We start from the raw sequence: 12,130 nt of genomic DNA on the forward strand, positions 1-12,130 counted from the left end.
GGGCAGCATTTTGTTATCTTATCTTATATAATACAGACGTTACTTCAAAAAAGAAGATGATTACGTCCTACGCGTCATGCATTTAGTCATGCATATTAACCAATGACTTAAATTCTGCCAAGTCACTGGTTTTCCTGGCTAGCTCAGGCAACCCATTCCATGCTCTAATAGCACTAGGGAAGAAGGAGTATTTGTACAAATTTGTCCTAGCATATGGGACAAGGAATGTGCCTTTATCTTTGTGTCTTTCAGAGTATTTTATTAAATTTTGTTTTTGTATTTGAAGATTATGGTTCAGTGTTTTATGTATGATTGCTACTTTACTTTTGAGCCTTCTGTCCTGAAGGCTTTCTAAATTTAGTGATTTTACTAAAGGTGTTACTCTAGTCAAATGTGAATATTCGTTTGTTATGAATCTCACTGCTCTATTTTGTGTCTGTTCCAGCTTCTTAATGTTTTCTTGAGTTGAGGGGTCCCAAACGGAGGATGCATATTCTATTATTGGCCTAACCAAGGTTAAGTAACATTTTAGTTTTATGTTCTTATTTGATTTATAGAAATTTCTTTTAATAAATCCTAATGCTTTGTTTGATTTTTTTGTAGTTTCATCAATATGTGGATTCCATGACAGTTTTTCATTTATTATAACACCTAGGTATTTTGCGTTTTTAGTCTGTGATACTGGTTTGCCATGAATAAGATAAGTGGAATTAATTTGTTTTAGTTTTTTTGTTACTCTTAACAACTGACATTTTTCTGGGTGAAAAGACATGCTCCAATTTGATTCCCATTTCTGTAATTCATCTAATTCTCTTTGTAAAATATCTGTGTCTTGTGTTGTTTTTATTGTTCTATATATTATGCAATCGTCTGCAAATAATCTGACTTTTGTTCCTGAACTAATGCAATTTGGTAAATCATTTATGTAAATTAAAAATAGTAGTGGACCCAAGACTGTACCTTGAGGTACACCTGAGTTTACTGTTATCGGTGTTGATTTAGAGCCATTTATTATTACAGTTTGTTCTCTCCCTATCAGAAAGTCTTTAATCCACTGATGCAGTGGACGATTAATGCCGAAATATTTTAATTTTTTAAGCAAACTATGGTGGTGAACTTTGTCAAAAGCCTTAGAAAAATCTAGTAAGATAGCATCTATTTGTTCACTATTATCTAAACCTTTTGAAAAATCATCAATTAGTCCTATTAGTTGTGTTTCACATGATCTATATTTCCTAAAGCCATGTTGGTATGGTATGGTGTGAGGACATTATGTTTGTCTAAGTGGTTTATGATGTTGCTACATATTATGTGTTCTAGGATTTTACATGTGATGCTGGTAAGTGATACTGGTCTGTAATTCCCTGGGTATTTGTATTGGTTCCAGTATTTTTAGGTACGACTTCCTTGCTGCTCCATATATTATGGATCCGTAGTCTAGCTTGGATCGAATTAGACTCCGATAGAGCAGCAGCAAGGTATCTCTGTCAGCTCCCCAGTCCGTATGGCTGAGTACTCTTAGTATGTTTAATGACTTTTGGCATTTCTTCTTAAGTTCCTTAATGTGGGGGAGAAAATTAAATTTGGAATCTAAGGTGAGGCCTAAAAATTTTGTAGTTTTCACGACAGGGATCTTCTTTTTGTGTATAAATAGTTCAGGGTCTGGGTGGAATCCCCTTAGATTACAAAAATGCATACTAACTGTTTTGGAGTCTGAGAATTTGAAACCATTATAGTTTGCCCAACCCTGAATTTTGTTTAAACATAACTGTAATTTCCTTTCTAAGGTGTTCATGTTTTTCCCATAAGTAAGAATAACAAAGTCATCAACATACAAAGAGCACTCTATGCCAGGGGACAGCGCATTTATGATGCTATTTATTTTAATGTTGAACAGGGTGACTGACAGAATGCTGCCCTGGGGTACACCCATTTCCTGGTCTTGAGTGTCAGAAGCGGAGTTGCCCACTCGAACCTGAAATTTTCGATCTTTCAGGAATTCCTCCACAAAACAGGGGAGGTGTCCCTTAAGCCCCATAAGCGCCAGGTCACGTAGAATGCCATGTTTCCAGGTTGTGTCATAGGCCTTTTCTATATCGAAGAATACAGCTACTAGATGTTCTCTTCTGAGTGGTCAGTTGTTGTCCGCCCCTGCCGGAATCCGCACTGGTAGTTTGAGATCACTTTATTCCTTTCCAGGTACCAGACCAGCCTACTGTTAATCATTCTTTCCATGGTTTTGCAGATGCAGCTTGTTAGTGCTATTGGTCGATAGTTAGCTGGGTCAGAGCCGTCTCTTCCCGGTTTAGGTATCGGTATAACTGTGGCTTTCCTCCAGCTGTTTGGGAAAGCGCCTGTTTGCCACACACAGCTATAGACCCCTAGCAGGACTGCCAATGAGGGTTCGGGAAGGTGCTTGAGGAACTGGTAATGGATTTCGTCTTCTCCAGGCGCTGTGTCATGTGACTTGTCCAGCGATTCCCTCAGTTCCTCAAGCGAGAATGGTTTGTTGTAGTCTTCATTGTTCTCTGACCTGAAATTAGGGGTGCACCGGATAGTCCCTCCGGCTCCGGCTTCTGCCGAATATCCGGCATTTTTTACTATCCGGTGCTATTCGGCTCCGGTCGGATATCACTACCGGATAGTAAACCGGATAGTAAAAAATACACCTATTTAATATGCATAAAGTGGACCTCGTTCCATTACTGTCTGTTATAGAATGTATTAATGCTTTTATGAAAACAAAATAATGTGCTTAAAAATAGAGCCATTATGAATATGCACCAAACATCGTTTATTATAAAGACAAGGCGTGTTAATAACTTAATATAAATAGAAATGAAACTTTACATCATAAGTGCGCTTTACATACAGAGCAGCAATGGCTGGCACTTTTTCAATTTGTCTTGACCTTTGAGTAAGTTAGTTAACATGTTAAAATGCTACATTCCTTGACTACGTCATGCTGACCAGACGTCTATCTAGCTGTGTGGGTATATCTCCAGAGGTAGAGATGAACAACTCCCACCCCCTTTTATTTGTTTAGTCCATCACATTGACTTTATTTATAGGCAGGTAACCACAAGTTAAATACGATGGACGTAGGTTTAATGTCAGCGTATTGACACTCTCTAGTAGTCACACCTTTCGAGGGAACTGAGTTTGTTTACTTAGTAGTTAATCTTTATTGGGGGGGGGGCTGGACTACAAGAGCCACACCTCTAAGGTGACCAGGTATATTTCTAGATGAACATCTCCCTCCCCCTTTTATTTGTTTAGCCCATCACACTGAGTTCATTGATTGACAGGTGACCCCAAGTCAGATACGATGGACGTAAGCACTCTCTAGAGGTCACACGAGGGAACTAGGTTTGTTATTGGGGGGGGTGGACTAGACTTTACATTATAAAGTCGTATTACATACGTAGCAGCGATGTCTGGCACACTTTAAAAGCTTGTCTTGAACTTTTAGTGGTCTAGTAACCATGTAATATTTCTAAACTATGTCAAGCTGATTGTCTAGATGTGCGGGTATATCTCCAGAGGTAGAGATGATCAACCCCCACCTCCTTTTGTTTTAGTCCATAACATTGAGTTCACAGATAAGCAGCTGACCACATTAAGCCAGATGTCAACGTGTTGACACTTTCTAGAGGTCACATCTTATGAGGGAACTGAGTTTGTTTACTTGGAGAAGAATTTTTATTAGGGGCGGGACTACAAGCCAAATCTCCATAAGGTTACTCTGGTATGAGTGTGTTTATTATGAGATAGGTTGTCAATCAAGGGTCTGGACCACTACCCACACCTTTTATACTATTGGCAGGGACAATAAGTTTGTTTACTTAAAGTCTCAATTAGGAGGCTGGACTACAAGCCAAACAGACACTGACCAGGGGTATCTTTAAAGGGAGGGCTCAAGAGACTCAACACGCTCAACTTCTTATTTGTTTAATCCATGACAATGTATTGATAGACATTGACCATTCTTAAGCCAGAATGGATTAACGCAGATTGTTGAGAAACATTGACACTGTCTAGAGGTGACTAGATGATGAGACTAAGTTTGTTTACTTGGAGAGAAATGTCATTTAGGGCGCTGAACACACGTTCGTTGCACAATAAAATAAAACAAATGTGTGCGTGTATGTATTTTCCCCCTTGTATTAAAACTTTTAGAAAGAAAAATAATTTCATTGTTTTAATCTATTGACTTAATATATAAAGGAAAACCTAACAGTACAATTTAACATCGCAGAAAATAAATTGATCTATAGCACCACAATTAGATCTAGTAAACAAAGAAAAAATATGCTGAAATGTTAAGAAACACTTGACCTCTGTAACTAAGGTACAGATATAATTTATCTATAGGCCTATGCTTGACTGACCATGCCAATGTGTTATCTTTTTTCGCCTGCACACTAAACACTATTGCGAATGCCCAAGAACAAAAACGCGTGATGGTCAACACCATCATCTATACACACTACACTAGGACTACATGTGTAGGCTCACTACGTCTATCTGACCAGATTGTTACTATCAGTTGAACACAGAGTCTATTTATGTTTTTTTTTGGTACGGAGGGTGTGAATGCGTTTTTTTTCTTCTATAGTTGATTTTCCTGATTTTCTTAGATCTATATAACAGTAGATCTAAACATAGATACCAATAATAGGCCTACAGACTACAATTAAATCTATGCTTCGCAACATTTAAGGCTCAGGCTATGAGTAGGTATAATAGATGTTCCTGTTGTTAATAAAATATCGTTTGCCGCAAATGGATTAATAAATATATGACCTACTACGCTTCAGATTCCAACTATTAACTAACAGCTATCAGTATTAAGCCCTTGAAACCAGAACCAGAAGCAGTCTTTGGACTTAAAATTACAAGTCTGATGACCAGTTGTTGGTCAGAAATGCTTGAACACATACATCCAACCACCATACAAGCCAGATGAGAGATTTACATTAGTAACTAGTTAAATATATACTAACATATTTTACATTGACCCTCCAACACACAGCCTTTATGGTTGGTGACCTCGTACATGCTACACAGATTAATTTTTGTTTATAAATACTGTTAAGCTTGAATAAATCAATCAGTAACAGAGTTTAAAACAATAAGGTATATAAAAGGAAAAAAAATAATACCAACAAATATAGGTATGTTATTTAACAGTTTCGTAAAATGCTCAGCAATACAAGCTATTTACAAGACACTTAGGTATTCGGCTCCGGCTCCGGCCCCGGCCGAATATCAAATTTTACTATCCGGTCATATCCGGCTCCGGCAGGATATCAAAAAGTACTATCCGGTGCACCCCTACCTGAAATCAATGGGGTGTCTTTCCTCCCTGGTTTTGACTTTTTGGAACTCTGGCGTGTAGTGTGCAGTGGATGATTTTTCTGCTATTGAGGATGCAAGGCAGTCAGCTATTTCTCTGGGGGACGTGACAGTTCGTCCTTGGTTTTTCAAATGCCCTATTGCATTTGATTCTTTCCCTTTGATTCGCCTTACTGCCTTCCAAACCGCTCTAGCAGAAGTTTTGGCATCCAGACTGCCGACAAAACTTCTCCAGGAATTCCTTTTGGCTGACCGTATGGTTTGTCTAGCCTTTGCTCTAGCTATCCTGAATAGCTTTAGGTTTTCCTGGGAAGGATTCTTTATAAATGCAGCCAGTCGTTTTTTCCTATCACCAATAGCACTTTTGCAAGCTGTATTAAATCATGGTTTGCTAGGCCGTTTTGGATTTGCAGAGGTTAGGGGTACAACTTTCCTGGCTATACTTAGTAGCTTGCTAGCAAAGGTATCAGCTGGGTTCTGTTCATGGAGGATATTTTCTGTGATATCCTCAGAGCATCTTTTTTGGAATTGTTCCCAATCGGCCTTATTCAGTTTCCACCGCTGAGGTCGTCCCAATGAAGGGAGATTGTTAGTAATGATGATTGGGAAGTGATCACTTCCCCGTAGATCATTGCTAACTGACCATTTAAAATCGTCCAGAAGTCCGGGGACGCATACGGTGAGGTCAATGCATGTGAATGATCCAGTTCCTGGGTGCAAGTAGGTCGGTGATGCATCATTAAGTATGCATAAATCATGTTGGAGGAAGATATCCTCCAGCATACGACCTCTTGTGTCGGTATTGTTGGATCCCCACATGGTGTTATGGGCATTGAAATCCCCAAGGATTAAATAAGGCCGGGGGAGTTGTTTCAATAGGTCCTCCATGTCTGTTCGGTTTAATGGAGCGCCTGGTGGTAGATACAGGCTGCAGCAAGTGATAACCTTGTGAAGGGTTATCCTAGCTGCTACGGCCTGTAGTGTGGTCTATAGTTCTACCCTCTCATGGGGGATGCTATCCTTCACAAGGATACAGACTCCACCTGATGCTCTCTCTGCATCCTCAACATTCTTGGTGTAAGCACGGTAGCTTCGGAAGCTGATGCAATCTTTTAGAAATGTTTCCTGTAAGCAGACAGCTACAGGAGTCTCAGAGTCCATCAGTAGCTGCATTTCCTCGTAATTGGCCTTGAGGCCTCTACAATTCCACTGTACAATTCTGGAATCCATGGCTTATTCTAGATGACCTACTTAGAGCTATTTGGCCTTGGGAGGCCCCCGGAGGGGTTTCCCTTTATTCCAGTGACCTTGGTATTTTTATTCTTGGGTTTGGATGGAGAGGAGGACAACCCCCTTTTGGGGGAAGTCTTTCTCTCTGGAGAGGGGAGATCCCTCTGGTTAGAGCTGAGGTTATTTCCTCCTCTCTCACCTCGGGCATCCTCTCCGCTTTGATTTCTCCCCTTAGGGAGTTGGTCAACCTCTAACTCGGTAGAGGTTGGGGTGTCTGGCTGGGTTCTCTGAGGAGAACCTGTGTCAGACATGATGTCTCCGGGTTCTCCCGGAGTATTGGTTTTGACATGCTGCTCAGTCTCCATGCTCTCATCAGCGAGCACAGAGAACCTGTTCTTTAGCATGACAACAGGGCTTTCTTGTTTCTTCAGAGGTGTGTTCTTTGGCGGTGTTTTCTTCTGAGTTGGGGGAGGAGGAGGGGGTGGTGGGGTCAATGTGTCCGTCTGTGTGGCTATGGATCTTCCTTTCTTAGCAACAGCCTGGGCGTAGGTCTTTGTCAAGCCGAATTGGCCCTTGGGTAGGGCCAGTACAGCCGATTTCGCCTGGCTAAAGGTACATCCGTTTCTTGCCTTGTACTCCTGCACGGCAACCTCCTGTTTCCACACAGGGCAGTCCTTGGAGTAGGCTGAGTGGCCAGCTTGACAGTTTGGGCATTTGAACTGGGCTGTGCAGCCCTTGTCCTCATGACCCTCTCCAGCACATCTGGCACACACAGTGTTCCTCTTGCAGACTGCCGCGCCGTGTCCATAACCCTGGCACTTGAAGCACCTCATGGGGTTAGGTATGTAGGGCCTCACTGGAACTCGTAGGTATCCTGCCTTCACATACTCTGGCGGTGTCCTAGTTCCGAATGTGAGGATAATAGTGGCGGTTTTGACCTCCTCACCCTCCCTGCGCCTGGTAATGCGCCGGGCATGGGTGACTCCTTCAATGCCCTCCACTATTTCCTTCTCGGAACATTCCAGTAGGTCCCTAGAGCTGATTACACCTCTGCTGGTGTTCAGACTCTTGTGTGGCATGACTTCCACTTGGAGATCACAGAGTCTTCTGCATCTTAAAAGCCCATCAGAGTGTGTCTTGCTGTCTACTTCTACAAGGAGTTCCATTGTTTTGTGTAGCTTAGACACACTCTTGGGCTCTCCCACTACTGACTTGAGTCCCTTATAGATAATAAAAGGGCTCAACTTGGTCAGGCTTTTTCCCTCCTCTGTGCATCTAACCACCAGAAATGATGGCCAGGTGGCACAGCTTTTTGGGACCTCCTCTTTTTTATCGTCAATTCGTCGTTTCTTGCCCAGACATAGGTCTGGGGCAAGTAGTTTTGTGTGTGTTTTTTTGTCCATATATATTTTGGTTAATTCGGCACCTGTGCTCCCCACCCGCCATCGAGTCCAACAAGGGGACGGGCCATTCGGATGTCCAGAATGAGCCCGCTAGGGCTACACAGGTGCTATACTCAGTCAGCTGCTACATCGGACATGTGTCCGATACAGCAGCTCCCTGATTGACCCTCCAGCCACCGCCCTCCAGCATAGGTCGACGACCTATGCTGGTAGCTCGGCATGACCAGCCGGTTGACCCAGAGCGGGCCATCTGGGTCTCAGGTCTAGGGGGACTTGGAGCCAAAGTATTGTGTTGTTGTGGTTTATCCTCAGATAGCCTCCACTCAAACACCAGGATCTCTTTATCCCCCCTTACCTGTCGCAGTCCACGGCAAACGGACTGGTCTAGGACGTAGTGAGAATTTAAAGTTAAGGAGACAGTGTGATGATCAATGGAGGCAGACTTAGGAAAAGAGGAGGCAGACACAATGATAGAAAAGAAGTAGGGCACTTCTGAGCTCCAAAAGTGCTAAGGAAAGAGGAGCGCAGTTTAACGTCATGTCTCGGGACGACAACTGGCAAAGCGCCATTAAAAGAAGATAACACATTATGATAATGAAACTAAAGCTAACATCCTAAATAAATACTTTGCATCAGCATTCTCAGCCCCAGGAGACAAAGACATATTACTTAATTTGAACCACGTAGACAACATAGGAGATATAGAAGTACACGAAAAAGGGAATCCAAAAACTACGAAGCAGGACGTTTTGGCGCCGCCGTTTTGGCTACGCCGTTTTGGCCACGCCGTTTTGGCGCGAAGGTCGTTTTGGCGCTAGCCGTTTTGGCGACGGGACTATACTATACTAACTATACTATAAAGTAGAAAGTAAAGCGTATGTATGTATGTATGTATGTATGTATGTATGTATGTATGTATATATGTATGTATGTATGTATGTATGTATGTATGTGACGAATAGATATCAAAACCGCTTGACCAATCTTGATAAAACTAGGCAGGAATGTTCCTTGGGTACTAACTTAGACCGTAGTGTATGTATTGTAGCCCTAAAAAAAAAAACTTAGGACCCTCAAAAAAAATAAAGTTGTCCGACTCTATTAAAGCTATAGTATTTATGGATCTGGGCCATGGTTAACAGTGTTGACATGAGAAAAGATCGAAAGGATTTAGACCTAGATCAAATTTTAAATACACTTTGCGCAGATAGTTTTTTACTTTGACACATGAAAATACAAAAAAAAAAATCCAATGATTTCATTATATAATAAAATTAACCTTCAATTTTGTGTTCCAAAAGCATTTTTTACATAAATTAGTTCCTGATATCTGTGACTACAGATTTCCTGGCGAACATTCTTTCATTAGACTTTAACTAATGGTTACACATTAACACATTTCTCTACTGAGTCTATTCCTAGGCCTAGGTCTAAAACTCATATTGAACTTTAAGATGATAAAACTTCTTTTCGTAAAGATAGTTTTATGCTTTAACACATAAACATACTAATTATTGTCCATTCATTTCATATTTTAATCAAATTAACATTCAAATTTGTTTTTCTAAAGCATTTTTAATACATTCGTTCGCTGTTTGCTAAAGCTGCGTAGCCGTGTTGAGATAGACCTATATTCATTCATGAAAAAAGGTCACGCATGCGCAACACATAATGAACTCTATAAAAACCCATTTTAAACTCTAGATTAGTGTAGATTTAGATCTATGTCTACCTCAAGATCTACGTCAAACTTTAACACATGAACATACAAAATTAATTCTATTCATCTCAAATTTTAATGAAATATATGTAGGCCTACAAGCAAATGTTTTAATTTGAAAAAATGGATTTAAGCCTATTAGCTATTTTGATTTTATAGCTTCATTCACACTATTTTTACATTGACACATTCACTTTACTTATTACATTATTATTTTGTTTAATTGTTTACAAAACACTCTCAGTGACTATATCGACAGTAATGTGCAAATAAAGACCCGCAAGTCGCGGGTAACATATGTCTAGTATTTAATAAATTAGATAGTAAATTCTTGACATCTCAAAAAAAAAATGGAATTCTGTACTATTTTGTTTTTAGGTTAGGCATACATCACTTCCCTCAACAATACTGAAAGCGAATCTAGATCTAACCAAACCAAGCATCTTTCTTTAAATGGCTGTAAGGCTTAGTAACGGCCTAGTCCAAAGCTATGGTACAGTTAATATATATGCTAACTGATAAATGTTCCGACACACGTCAAAGGCCATACTCTTGACTGGATTGTTACAAATGCAAGTGAGCTTATAGCCAAACTCAATGTCTCAGACCGCGGCTTGTCAGATCTTTTTCTTGTACACTTTGAAAAACGCCTATCAAAGCAAAAAAGCCAAAGAAAAACGTGACTTTCCGTAAACTTAAAGCCATAGATATTGTCTCCTTCAAAATAGACGTGACTGCTTTGCTGTTGCAACAGAGCAACACAGACGTTCTCAGCAATTACAATTCTTGCTTGAAAAAGTTGCTGGATAGCCATGCACTTCTTGTCACTCGTACAGTCTCAGTCAGGCCATCTGCACCCTGGATGACGGAAGACATAAAGACTGCCAAACTTATTCGCCGACGTGCCGAACGTACATTTCAAAAGACAGGTCTGACGATACATCGACAAATATACATCCTAGAAAAAAACAAGGTTAACCGTATGATTAGAGATGCAAAAACTAGTCATATTCGACAAAAAATCGAAACTTCAGATTCTTCAAAGGATCACCGCTGAAATGTTAGGGGGAGAAAATAACGAACGTTTGCCGTCATCTATCCCAGAATCTGAACTCACTGATTCCTTATTGGCAAGATTGAGCAGATCAGAAACGACATGCCATCCCTCTCATCACAGCTTGACCACTCTCCAATCTTTCAAAATTCTCCTTTTTGCGAGTTTCAGCCTTTATCTGAAGATTATGTCAAAAGTACTATTTTAAAGATGCCAAATAAGTCATGTGACCTTGATCCCATTCCAATTTCCTTGCTCCTTGAATGTTTAGATGAGCTTGTACCCACAATTACTAACATTGTGAACTCTTCACTGACTTCAGGCATTGAACCACAGCAAATTAAGCATGCATTTGTCAGGCCCTTAATAAAGAAATCCAGTCTTGACACGGAATGTCTAAAAACTCGCACGGTATGAAATCTTCCCTTCCTGTCAAAGCTTCTGGAGCGCATTGTGTTAGCGCAAATTCTTTCTCATCTTGAACAGTACTGTCTCTTGGAAGAATTTCAATCTGCATATAGGAAGTGCCGTAGCACAGAGACAGCAGTGATCAGGGTACTAAACAACTTACTTCACAATTCCGACATTGGCAACATATCAATTCTCTCCATGCTGGACTTGTCCGCAGCCTTTGATACACTAGACTATGAAACTATGATGGCCAGATTCTCTGCCACTTTTTGCTTAGCAGGAATCGTCCTAAAGTGGCACCTGACTAAACGCACCCAAAGTGTCGTTGTTAACGGGACAGAATCAACAAGTTTACTTTTGAAGTACGGAGTACCCCAAGGATCAGTTCTAGGCCCAATACTGTTCATTATGTATACACATCCACTCAGCAATGTTATACGGCCAACCGGCATCTTATACCATTTCTTTGCAGAGAAAATCAGTGGGACCGTTGCATGGGTGAGCGATTGGATGGTTGAGAATAAACTCAAGATAAACGAAGACAAGACAGAAATAATTAAGATTAGCACTTGGAACAACGTCTCAAAAGTCGAAAGCACATATTCTCTTTTTATCACGAACTGCCAGGTTCCTTATGTCCATGTAGTGCGGAATCTTGGAGATTTCTTCGACTCAACACTATCTTTCGACCTACACATAAGTCAGCTCTGCAAGGGTCTTTTTCTGCAGCTGCGCAGATTAGGCCAGATCCGACCATATCTAACAACGGAGTCAACAAAAACGCTAGCTATGGCATTAATACTCTCCCGCCTTGACTACTGCAACGCCGTGCTAGCAGGTATACCCGATGACAAAATAGCCAAGCTGCAACGTATTCAGAACAATGCCTCACGAATAGTCCTTAGAAAAACAAGACGAGATTCTGCTACTACGCTCTTTCGCACGCTCCATTGG

The 12,130-nt window shown here is 40.8% G+C and overlaps 1 protein-coding gene across 10 annotated transcripts in view; it reads left to right on the forward strand.

The window, feature by feature from the left end:
• The window catches only part of LOC106068207 (uncharacterized), a 251,871-nt gene that overhangs the window by 78,393 nt on the left and 161,348 nt on the right, over positions 1-12,130 (forward strand). Inside the window, exon 2 of one of the 10 annotated variants that reach the window (XM_056019740.1) lies at positions 446-515. The exons of the other annotated variants lie outside the window; for them this stretch is intronic. The gene's annotated coding sequence lies outside the window, so the exon portion shown is untranslated. The remainder of the gene's footprint in view (positions 1-445; positions 516-12,130) is intronic. 10 annotated transcript variants of the gene reach the window in all.

The sequence above is a fragment of the Biomphalaria glabrata genome, chromosome 2 (assembly GCF_947242115.1).
Source record: "Biomphalaria glabrata chromosome 2, xgBioGlab47.1, whole genome shotgun sequence".
Classification (NCBI taxonomy): domain Eukaryota; kingdom Metazoa; phylum Mollusca; class Gastropoda; family Planorbidae; genus Biomphalaria; species Biomphalaria glabrata.